We start from the raw sequence: 11,827 nt of genomic DNA, 5'->3' as shown, positions 1-11,827 counted from the left end.
ACAGTGAATATCATTACGCCAAGGGGAGAGAAGTTGGAAGTGACCGCTGGCGAAGGTCCTATGTTTAATGAATCTGAGTCGTTTGAGACCGAGTCCAAGTCTAAGTCTAAGTCTGTAGACGAGTCTTTAGGATCTGAGGTCGACCCCTGTAGACACCTAAAAATGTCTCCCCAAAACCAAACCCGTTGATGAACACCTTTCACCGCCATTATTGGTCGAGTGGAGTATTTAATATTTGGAGTGCTTAAATCCATGTTCTATCCAACATATTTCATGAAACAATCCAATTTCTAGTTCATTTCCCTAAATCATAACCTATTTTCCACTTTCGTGTCCACATCGCAAAACTGAGAGAAACTGATTTTATGGCTATAAAATTTCGATCCAATTATTATTTTTTTGTATAGGCCTTTAAATATGCTTTCCAACCATATATCATAAGCCCAATTCCGAGCTATAACGAAAAAAAGATATGAGCAAAACACTAAACTCGGCCTAAAACCGACACCCTTCCACTAAAACGACCATATCTTAAAATATACATATCATTTTGAATTGATTATAATTGGGTTGGAAATTAGACTTGATAAGATTTCCAATGATATATTATATGTCTTATTCCAAGTTACGGATCAAAAGTTAAGATTATTTTTAAAAACGGGTAAAAAACTGAAATTACCGTGCAGCAGCTAAAAATGCCGCGACGCGGCAAAAGCTGACGTGTCACGGGACTTATTCCCGTGACACGGTGCCCATGTTTGTAATTTTTCTCAATTTTCCCCCGTTTCATGGGATTTTTCACCGTGTCACGGTGCAATTTCCCGTGTCACGGTGCCCATTCCGTGACACGGGAATATTCCGTGTAATTTCCGCGTACTTTTTACACCGTGACACGGCATACTGCACTGTGCCATGGTGGAAAATGCCGTATCATGGAATTTCTTCCCGTGTCACGGTGCACATCCTGTGCCACGGGATTGCTCCGTGTTTTCTCCTCGTAATCCCTAAACGCGTTTTCACTTCCCGTAACCTAAATATTTCCCGTGTCACGTATCACAAATTTTCTGTACCGTGTCACGGTACACTTTTCCGTGTCGCGGGATACTTTTTTAGGGATTTTATCATTTTAGGGTTCCGTGTGCTCCCTCAGCACATTTTCCCTATAAATAGGACCCCCCTTTCTGCAGTTCGGGGCACCAATAATCATTCTCTCTCACCTTACACCAAAAATCATTCTCTTCTCCCTCTTTAACCTAATTTCTAGCCTCCTTATTCTTCCATAATAATTCCCCTAAGCACTCCAAGGCGTATATACTTAACCCGAGGTTCCGTCCTTAAACCAAGGCGTGAAAGGCACAAATAACTGAGGGTTTGGACCAAATCAACTCTACTTTTAATTTAATTTCATTTCATTTTCTTTATATTTTTATTGAAGTTACTAACAGTTTATTCATGATGTAGCAATTTAAAGGAACGCAGAATGTGAGTATTTAATTATTTTAATTACTCTTATTTTATTTTCTTATTGCTAGTATCATGATTAGGTTATTTTATATTTTATTTGACTAACGTTATTATTGTTAAATTGCTTCCAATATTAATGTTTATTCTATTATTGTTATGATCACCATATTGCATGTTTAAAGGGAATATGTAATTGAAAATCACGTCTAATAAGATAATTTGGACAACCGGTTTAGGATCCTTTTTAATCTTGTTATTAATTGAAGTGATCACCAATATTTTAGAATAATGTGTGCATTAATATTCAACCAATTTATTTAAATAATAGTTTGGAGCGAATTGAATATTTTGTTTGTATGCCTTTGAGATCACATGAATGCTTTTCAATATAAGAATCGAGTAAAGGCCAATACGGACGAATGTGAATCCATGACTCACTTCGTACCATCATCCCCGATCCTCCTTTCGTGGTTCTGAACCATATGGAGTTAGTAATCTCATGGATTATGAATGGGGTGTAACCTTCACGGGTCAATCGTTGTTGCCTATCGTTGTCCCTTATTCGTGGTTGCCTTTTATGATCCGTGAACGGTTTACAAGTTCCATACAAACTTGTTGGCGGCTCCCTACTTTATTTGTCCCTAATCGTTGTCCCTAATCGTAATGTCAATTCCCATTTCCTATGAGTGCCAAGCATATTCACCACATTCTTTTAACGTAAGCGCACTTCGAACGACGCCTACAACCCCCTTTCTGCTCTAGAGTCTAATGTAGTTCCCCTTAATGCTGAGTCTCTTGTTGAGTCTCCCCTTTCTATCCCAAATAATTCTGGTGAGGTCGCAGGTAACCTTGCCCTCCTTGATGTAATGACCAATGAATTCAATTAAATGAGTAACTTTGCTTACGATGCAGGTCATTCCCTAACCCTAATCAATATTGCTTTGCTAATGATAAAAATGACAAAGAAATAATAAAAGCAATGGAAGAACACGAAAATAACATAGCAATAATTTGGCATTTTTGCATCTGCATAGACGTTTTAACGTCGCATTCAGGTCTTTCCCGTAGGAAAAATTGGATAACTTGGTTGCGCACGAAGGAAAATAGGGTACCAGTCAGATCTTCTGACTGCCGTGCCACGGAAAAATCTGCCGTGTCACGGTGCAGTGCACCGTCTGACTGTGCACAGTACCGTGGCACGGGAATTTTTTTCGTGTCACGGCAGTCCTAAAATCAATCGGTGGCTTATTTTCTCTTCGCACAGTCAACTTCCTTCGATTTTTCTGAAAAAACGTATGTGTTCTACATGCGTCTTAGCCCCGGGGAATTTAAACTCTATCGACCCAAAAACGCTCATGGCAATAAGGGTTCATCCGAGTTATTAAATTCACCCAAACCATGGAGTCGAGTTCGATTTCATCACGAACTCGCAGAGTCGCCCGTTGGCATACACCCTCAAGGGAGGCTGCCTTGCTAACGCGTCCAAACTCTTAACCATGGTACGCTTTTGACACCCAAAGCTTGACAAATAGTTGAACATAGATCTTGACTCTAGGCTGCGAACTTTTTTTACATCATCGTGCCTAAATGCTATGTGGTTGTTTGGTGCTAACCTTCATGTGTTTACTCTTCTGTTTAACCTATGACCGAGGGTTTTTATTCTCACATAGTAATTAGTACGGACCTAAAATCGGTTAAAATCTGGAAAAAACCACAAAACTGACCTGGAACTGCGCACCGTGTCACGACATTTTTTGCCGCGCCACGGTGAACAGTGCCGTGACACGGGCTCACTACCGTCTGACGGTAGACTACACCGTGTCACGACAGTCTGCACTGTGATACGGTGCCCAGGAAAAGTGTCCTGTCAGTCTTTTTTTGATTCTTGTGCGTACGTATGTGGATGCTGTGTCCGGTTTGGTGTCATGTCTAGATGTACGGTCAAAACACGCGTCCATAACCTCACCTAATCACTCACATATCGTGTTCACACACTTTTTTCTTTAGTCGTGCACTACTTTTTGACCGTATTTTAGGGTAGTCTTGTTTTTTGTGTCGTTTTTTTTAGAGTAAGTCGGATGGTATTCTCCCTTTAAAAATAAACAAGTAGAATTTCAAAATTATAGATTTTTTTTAGAAAAAAAAAAGAAAAAAAAAAAAGTTTTCCGCGCCACGGGAAACTCTACCGTGTAACGGCAAATTTTCACCGTGACACGGTGGATTTCCAACAAAAAAAAAAAAAAATTCCCCGTGCCACGGTGGATGCCGTGGCATGGTGGAGTTTCCCGTGGCGCGGTAAACAGTCCCGTGCCACGGCAAAGTCCACCGTGGCGCGGTGGACCTGTAGCAAAAAAAAAAAAAAAAAAACACCGCGTCACGGCAGCTCGTCACGTGACACGGTACAGTTGTCCGTGTCACGGTGCCCTTGAAATAAGTCCAGTCAGCTTTTTTTAAGTCTTCGTGTTAATTTGGTCCTCGCGTCAGTCATTTTGGTTATTGTTCACATGTCTAGCCATACGTTCATACCGCGACTCTTATGACATCACTTAGTCACTCACGAGTCAAGTATAGTCCACACACTTTCTTTATGTTCCGACTCGAGTCGTGCACCAGGTCGTTCATGATCGTATATTAGGTTCATGCATCCTTTTTTCGTCATAATAAAAAAATAAGTGGAGTTTTCTCACCTGTTTTCAAATGTCTATTTTTTTCCTTCCTTTCCTATCTTGAGCAATGACTCAAACCATTAAGTGAATTATTTTATTTCACAGTACTTGGTCAAGGAACAGGGATAGATTAATACGGTTCGAGTCATTACCGCAACAATCTCTCAGATCTAATAGGCGTTCAAAGAGAACTTTGCCATCTCCATTACTCATCACCTTACAATGGCCACTAAAGAAGATATTGAGAACATCAACAAATCCATCGAGGCACTGTCTTCCATGATGCAAACCCTTACCACTAGGGTCATACCATGGAACAAAACAAGGTCACTGTTTCCACCCTTGACAAACTGAAGGAACAAATGAGTAAGATTTCTGAGGATTTCACTTATGTGGAACGACCTCCCACTCCTTTGGATGTGAAGGACAGACTCTCTGAAAAGTTCTCCACTGTTGATATTCAAAAGTTCAAGCATACTGACAATCCAATATTCCATTTAAAGGCGTTCTCTGCAACCATGGCTCTTAAGGGATTGGACGTAACACTCTTCCCTACGGTGTTCCCTCTCTCCCTAGAACATGCTTGCCAACAATGGTTTTATTCCTTAGATGCGAAGCATACTGCGACTTGGCAAGATGTCACTGACAGTTTCATGAATCAATTCAAGTGTAACATTCAAACTAAAACTTCTGAAGTGAACTCTCCATTCTCAAACAGAAAGAGAATGAAGGCTTCACTGCTTACCTGAACAGGTGGAGGGAAACAACATCACTCTTGGTAGATCCTCCCAAAGAAAGAGAGATGGTTCGCGTCTTTATTCAAAATCTGACTCATAAATATAGGGAACATCTCAAATTTCTTCCACTGAACACTTTCGAAGCTGTATACGACATCGACATCAATATCGAGGATGAGCTAATAAAGACTGCTGGTAGTAACAATAATAACACTTGGAAAAACAAGAAGAACGACCATCCTTCTTCTTCGTCTTATAAGCATGAAAATACTACCAACAATATAAGCCAAGTTGATCTCAATGAAGTGTTAGCTCTTGATACTCCATTGCCCAAGAAGAAAAGAACTTACACTCCTTTAGGAATGACTTATGATGCGGCCTTTGATCGCCTTTACAGTCAAGGCTTGATCACACCTATTGGGCCATTTCCAGAGCCAAAACCTGAAGAAAGGAGCGCCAAATGGAATCCCAATGCCCATTGCAAGTACCATCAAGGAAGGGGCCACACTACGGAGCAATGTTGGAATTTGAAGGACGTCATTCAAGACTTGGTGGATGCAAACAAACTTCCTGTCCCTCCATGCGGCAAGAAGTAATGAACACAAGGCGCACAGCAGATCCTTCGTGTAAGATTTGATTTCTTTCTTTATCATTCATCTCCATTCCCCATTCATGTCTAGCATAGGTTTTCCATTTTGAATTTTTATATGTTTCATGTGTTTCGTTCACCTTTTCCATCAATAAAATGCGCAATTTTCCTTTACATCTCGATCGTAGAATTTTTCATTCATTCATTCTCAATAAAAAAAAATCAATTACCGAACGAAACCCAAGGTACACAATGACTTAAGGAACCTTTGTAACCATGTCATTCCCTGTTAACCGTTCAATCACATTCCATTTCTTCATCAACCATTTTGAGCCTCGTCTAACGTTTGGCCTTCATTTCTTCAACCCACATTCACTTAACCCTGGGATTGGAAGATGTGTAATTGTATAACAATCAAAAAGCAAGTAAAAAAAAAAAAACAGAAAAGCAACAATAAAACAATGTCTAAAGGCAAGTGTTCCAATGTCTTTGATATGAACACGTCTCAAATTGCGTCTCTCATTGAGTGCTTGGTACCGTGCCTGAGAAACATGAATGCTAAGTGAGTGATGGACCGCATGATCTGAGATTGTCTACATTGATTCAAAAGAATAAAAAAAAAGAAGAAATTCAAAACAAAAAAAAAAGAGTTGAAAATAAACTTGCAAAATTCAAAATTTTCAAATTCAAAATTACACATCTTGGGGATTCTCTCGGGTCTTGAGCCTTTTATCCCTTTCTTCCTTAAACCATCAACTTAACCACATTACAACCCTTGAAAGACCTCTTTGAGGTGTACATGCACTTGTGCAAAGTTCGGTTAGAGCTACGTTCGGCCTGATTCCTTACGGATACGTAGGCAACCTCACATCGAGGTGCGGCCACATTCATATTCATATCTATGCATGATCGAGTCAAAGAATATCCAATGCTTATCTCTATATCCCTACCCATTTAGAGCTAGACTTGGGGGCTTAAACCTACATCATTTAGCCTACCTAGCCTAAAGAGTCATCATCTTTGACTCTTCTCACATCTCTTTCCATCGCCATAACCCTTGCATCCAGCCTTAGTATCACATTCACACACTTCATTCACACATCCATATCCATATCAATCATCCTTCCTTTTAAGATCCCTTTATCATGAAATCTTGTTTCAACACTGTGCATGTTTCATAATATTTAAAGACAACATTCATTAGAAGAAACATTGTATACTTTCTTAGCTTCCTGACCTGAGCAATATTCATTGTTTCATGCATTGCATAATGTGCTAAAAACATTTATATAAAAATGATTTTTAATCATACAAAGCATATCGTGCTTAGCTCCTTGACCTAAACAACGTTCATTATGCAATAATCACTTCATCCGTATACGTGCTTAGCTTCCAGACCTAAGTGACGTTCAAGATCGTTTCTTTACACCATATATGATGCTTAGCTCCATGACTTAAGTTCATTCATCTATCGTGTCACATGATGTAATTGTCCTTAGCCTCCTGGCCTAAAAAAAGCATCATGCATACATTATTTTCAGGACAAGCAATTCAATCCATACGATTCGTTTCGTCTTGCTCAAAGAGGAAATTCAAAACTTTCTCCTTTTTTCGTTATTTTATTTTGGGGAAGTTAAAAAATTTTCAAAATTTTCTCATCGAGGGAAGTTCGAAATTAAAAGTTCAGTTTTCACATCTTTCTTCTTCGGGAGAAAGTCGGTACCCTCCACTCATGACAAAAATTGACGGAAAATTATTGCTTTTGTATCTTCGTTTTCTTGTGTCTGCACACACACATACACACACACACACACACACACACACACTCACAATTCATACACATGTCATGTCACATCAAGTCAAACTTGGTCAAGTTAGTGGTCAAGTCAATCACAGTATATACGAATCCATTGGCGAATTTATTTTTGCAGGTCTTATCTACAACCCACGTCCGGGGATAAGCGGACCATCTACAGCCCACGTCCGGGGACAAGCGGACCATCTACAGCCCACATCCGGGGACAAGCGGACCACCATCATTTCATGGCGCAAGGTTCTCGATATACAGAGACTTACAATCTCATCATCTTTCGACTTTCCTCAAGCATGGAAAGTATTATCCGGTGGATTTTTTCTTCAAGTATAGAAAACCGTCAAATCGGCTTTCCTCAAGCATGGAAGGCATTATCGGTGGAATTCTTCAAGCATAGAATGACACCATATTCATCAGTCGGCTTTCCTTAGGCTTGGAAAGCGTTATCGGTGGATTTTTCTTCAAGTATAGAAAACCGCCAAGTCGGCTTTCCTCAAGCTTGGAAAGCGTTATCGGTGGATTTTTCTTCAAGTATAGAAAACCGCCAAGTCGGCTTTCCTAAAGCATGGAAAGCATCATTGGTGGATTTCTTCCAGCATAGAATGACACCAAATTCATACGACTTTCCTCAAGCATGGAAAGTATTATCCGGTAGGCTTCTTCAGGCTTAGAAAGCTACCAAACTCATCTGTCGGCTTTCCTCAAGCATGGAAAGCATTTTAACAAATGTCATCGGTGGATTCCTTCAAGCATAGGAAGCTACCAAGGTCATTTGCCACCAATACACTGGTGTTAGATAAGTATTCTATCCCTTTACTCTTTTATCTGTAGAACTAATATTTTTCTGCAGGTATCGGCGTGTACAGAATGATTTAGGATCGCAAAACGTCTTAAATCATTCTACGTCCCTATCGGCTACTTTGACTATCGTTTTCGAAACTGACGTTTCTACAAACTCAGTCAAAGTGGGGGCTTCTGTAGACACCTAAAAATGTCTCCCCAAAACCAAACCCGTTGATGAACACCTTTCACCGCCATTATTGGTCGAGTTGAGTATTTAATCTTTGGAGTGCTTAAATCCATGTTCTATCCAACATATTTCATGAACCAATCCAATTTCTAGCTCATTTCCCTAAACCATAACCTATTTTCCACTTTTCGTGTCCACATCGCAAAACTGAGTGACACTGATTTTATGGCTATACAATTTTGATCCAATTATTGTTTTTTTGGATAGGCCTTTCAATAAGCTTTCCACCATATATCATAAGCCCAATTCTGAGCTATAACGAAAAAGATATGAGCAAAACACTAAACTCGGCCTAAAACCGACACCTTTCCACTAAAACGACAATATATTAAAATCTAAATATCATTTTGTCTTGATTTTAATTGGATTAGAAAGTAGACTTGATAAGATTTCCAATGATATATTATATGCCTTATTCCGAGATACGGATCAAAAGTTATGATTATTTTAAAAATGGGTAAAAAATTGAAATTACCGTGCAGCAGCAAAAATGCCGCGACGCGGCAAAAGCTGACGTGTCACGGGACTTATTCCCGTGACACGGTGCCCATTTTTGTAATTTTTCTCAATTTTCCCCCGTGTCATGGGATTTTGCACCGTGTCACGGTGCAATTTCCCGTGTCACGTTGCCCATTCCGTGACACGGAAATATTCCGTGTAATTTCCGCGTACTTTTTACACCGTGACACAGGATACTGCACTGTGCCACGGTGGACAATGCCGTGTCACGAAATTTCTTCCCGTGTCACGGTGCACATCCCGTGCCATGGGATTGCTCCGTGTTTTCTCCGCGTAATCCCTAAACGCGTTTTCACTTCCCGTAACCTAAATATTTTCCGTGTCACGCAAATTTGTACCGTGTCACGGGAAAGTTTCCCGTCCGACGGTGGGATTTCCCGTGTCACGGTACACTTTTCCGTGTCGCGGGATACTTTTTTAGGGTTTTTATCATTTTAGGGTTCCGTGTGCTCCCTCAGCACATTTTCCCTATAAATAGGACCCCCCTTTCTGCAGTTCGGGGCACCAATAATCATTCTCTCTCACCTTACACCAAAAATCATTCTCTTCTCCCTCTTTAACCTAATTTCTAGCCTCCTTATTCTTCCATAATAATTCCCCTAAGCACTCCAAGGCGTATATACTTAACCCGAGGTTCCGTCCTTAAACCAAGGCGTGAAAGGCACAAATAACTGAGGGTTTGGACCAAATCAACTCTACTTTTAATTTAATTTAATTTAATTTTCTTTATATTTTTATTGAAGTTACTAACAGTTTATTCATGATGTAGAAATTTAAAGGAACGCGGAATGTGAGTATTTAATTATTTTAATTACTCTTATTTTATTTTCTTATTGCTAGTATCATGATTAGGTTATTTTATATTTTATTTGACTAACGTTATTATTGTTAAATTGCTTCCAATATTAATGTTTATTCTATTATTGTTATGATCACCATATTGCATGTTTAAAGGGAATATGTAATTGAAAATCACGCCTAATAAGATAATTTGGACAACCGGTTTAGGATCCTTTTTAATCTTGTTATTAACTGAAGTGATCACCAATATTTTAGAATAATGTGTGCATTAATATTCAACCAATTTAGTTAAATAATAGTTTGGAGCAAATTGAATATTTTGTTTGTATGCCTTTGAGATCACAGGAATGCTTTTCAATATAAGAATCGAGTAAAGGCCAATACGGACGAATGTGAATCCATGACTCACTTCGTACCATCATCCCCGATCCTCCTTTCGTGGTTCCGAACCATATGGAGTTAGTAATCTCATGGATTATGAATGGGGTGTAACCTTCACGGGTCAATCGTTGTTGCCTATCGTTGTCCCTTATTCGTGGTTGCCTTTTATGATCCGTGAACGGTTTACAAGTTCCTTAAAAACTTGTTGGCGGCTCCCTACTTTATTTGTCCCTAATCGTTGTCCCTAATCGTAATGTCAATTCCCACTTCCTATTAGTGCCAAGCATATTCACCACCTGCTTTTAACGTAGGCGCACTTCAACGATGCCTACAACCCCCTTTTTGCTATAGAGTCTAATGTAGTTCCCCTTAATGCTGAGTCTCTTGTTGAGTCTCCCCTTTCTATCCCAAATAATTCCGGTGAGGTCGCAGGTAACCTTGCCCTCCTTGATGTAATGACCAATGAATTTAATTAAATGAGTACCTTTGCTTACAATGCAGGTCATTCCCCTAACCCTAATCAATATTGCTTTGCTAATGATAAAAATGACAAAGAAATAATAAAAGCAATGGAAGAACACAAAAATAACATAGCAATAATTTGGCATTTTTGCATCTGCATAGACGTTTTAACGTCGCATTCAGGTCTTTCCCGTAGGAAAAATTGGATAACTTGGTTGCGCACGAAGGAAAACAGGGTACCAGTCAGATCTTCTGACTGCCGTGCCACGGAAAAATCTGCCGTGTCACGGTGCAGTGCACCGTCTGACGGTGCACAGTACCGTGGCACAGGAATTTTTGCCGTGTCACGGCAGTCCTAAAATCAATCCGGTGGCTTATTTTCTCTTCGCACAATCAACTTCCTTCGATTTTTTTGAAAAAACGTATGTGTTCTACATGCGTCTTGGCCCCGGGGAATTTAAGCTCTATCGACCCAAAAACGCTCATGGCAATAAGGGTTCATCCGAGTTATTAAATTCACCCAAAACCATGGAGTCGAGTTCGATTTCATCACGAACTCGCGGAGCCGCCCGTTGGCATACACCCTCAAGGGAGGCTGCCTTGCTAACGCGTCCAAACTCTTAACCATGGTACCCTTTTGACACCCAAAGCTTGATCAATAGTTGAACATAGATCTTGACTCTAGGCTGCGAACTTTTTTTACATCATCGTGTCTAAATGCTATGTGGTTGTTTGGTGCTAACCTTCATGTGTTTACTATTTTGTTTAACCTATGACCGAGGGTTTTTATTCTCACATAGTAATTAGTACGGACCTAAAATCGGTTAAAATCTGGAAAAAACCACAAAACTGACCTGGAACTGCGCACCGTGTCACGACATTTTTTGCCGCGCCACGGTGAACAGTGCCGTGACACAGGGCTCACTACCGTCTGACGGTAGACTGCACCGTGTCACGACAGTCTGCACCGTGACACGGTGCCCAGGAAAAGTGTCCTGTCAGTCTTTTTTTTATTCTTGTGCGTACGTATGTGGATGCTGTGTCCAGTTTGGTGTCATGTCTAGATGTACGGTCAAAACACGCGTCCATAACCTCACCTAATCACTCACATATCGTGTTCACACACTTTTTTCTTTAGTCGTGCACTACTTTTTGACCGTATTTTAGGGTAGTCTTGTTTTTTTGTGTCGTTTTTTTTAGAGTAAGTCGGATGGTATCCTCCCTTTAAAAATAAACAAGTAGAATTTAGAAATTATAGATTTTTTTTAGAAAAAAAAAGAAAAAAAAAACAGTCTGCCGCGCCACGCGAAACTCTACCGTGTAACGGCAAATTTTCACCGTGACACGGTGGATTTCCAACAAAAA

The sequence above is a fragment of the Chenopodium quinoa genome, unplaced genomic scaffold (assembly GCF_001683475.1).
Source record: "Chenopodium quinoa cultivar QQ74 unplaced genomic scaffold, ASM168347v1, whole genome shotgun sequence".
In the NCBI taxonomy this organism is placed as follows: Eukaryota; Viridiplantae; Streptophyta; class Magnoliopsida; order Caryophyllales; family Amaranthaceae; genus Chenopodium; species Chenopodium quinoa.
The sequence above is the reverse complement of the archived record's forward strand: the minus strand, read 5'-3'. Positions refer to the sequence as shown.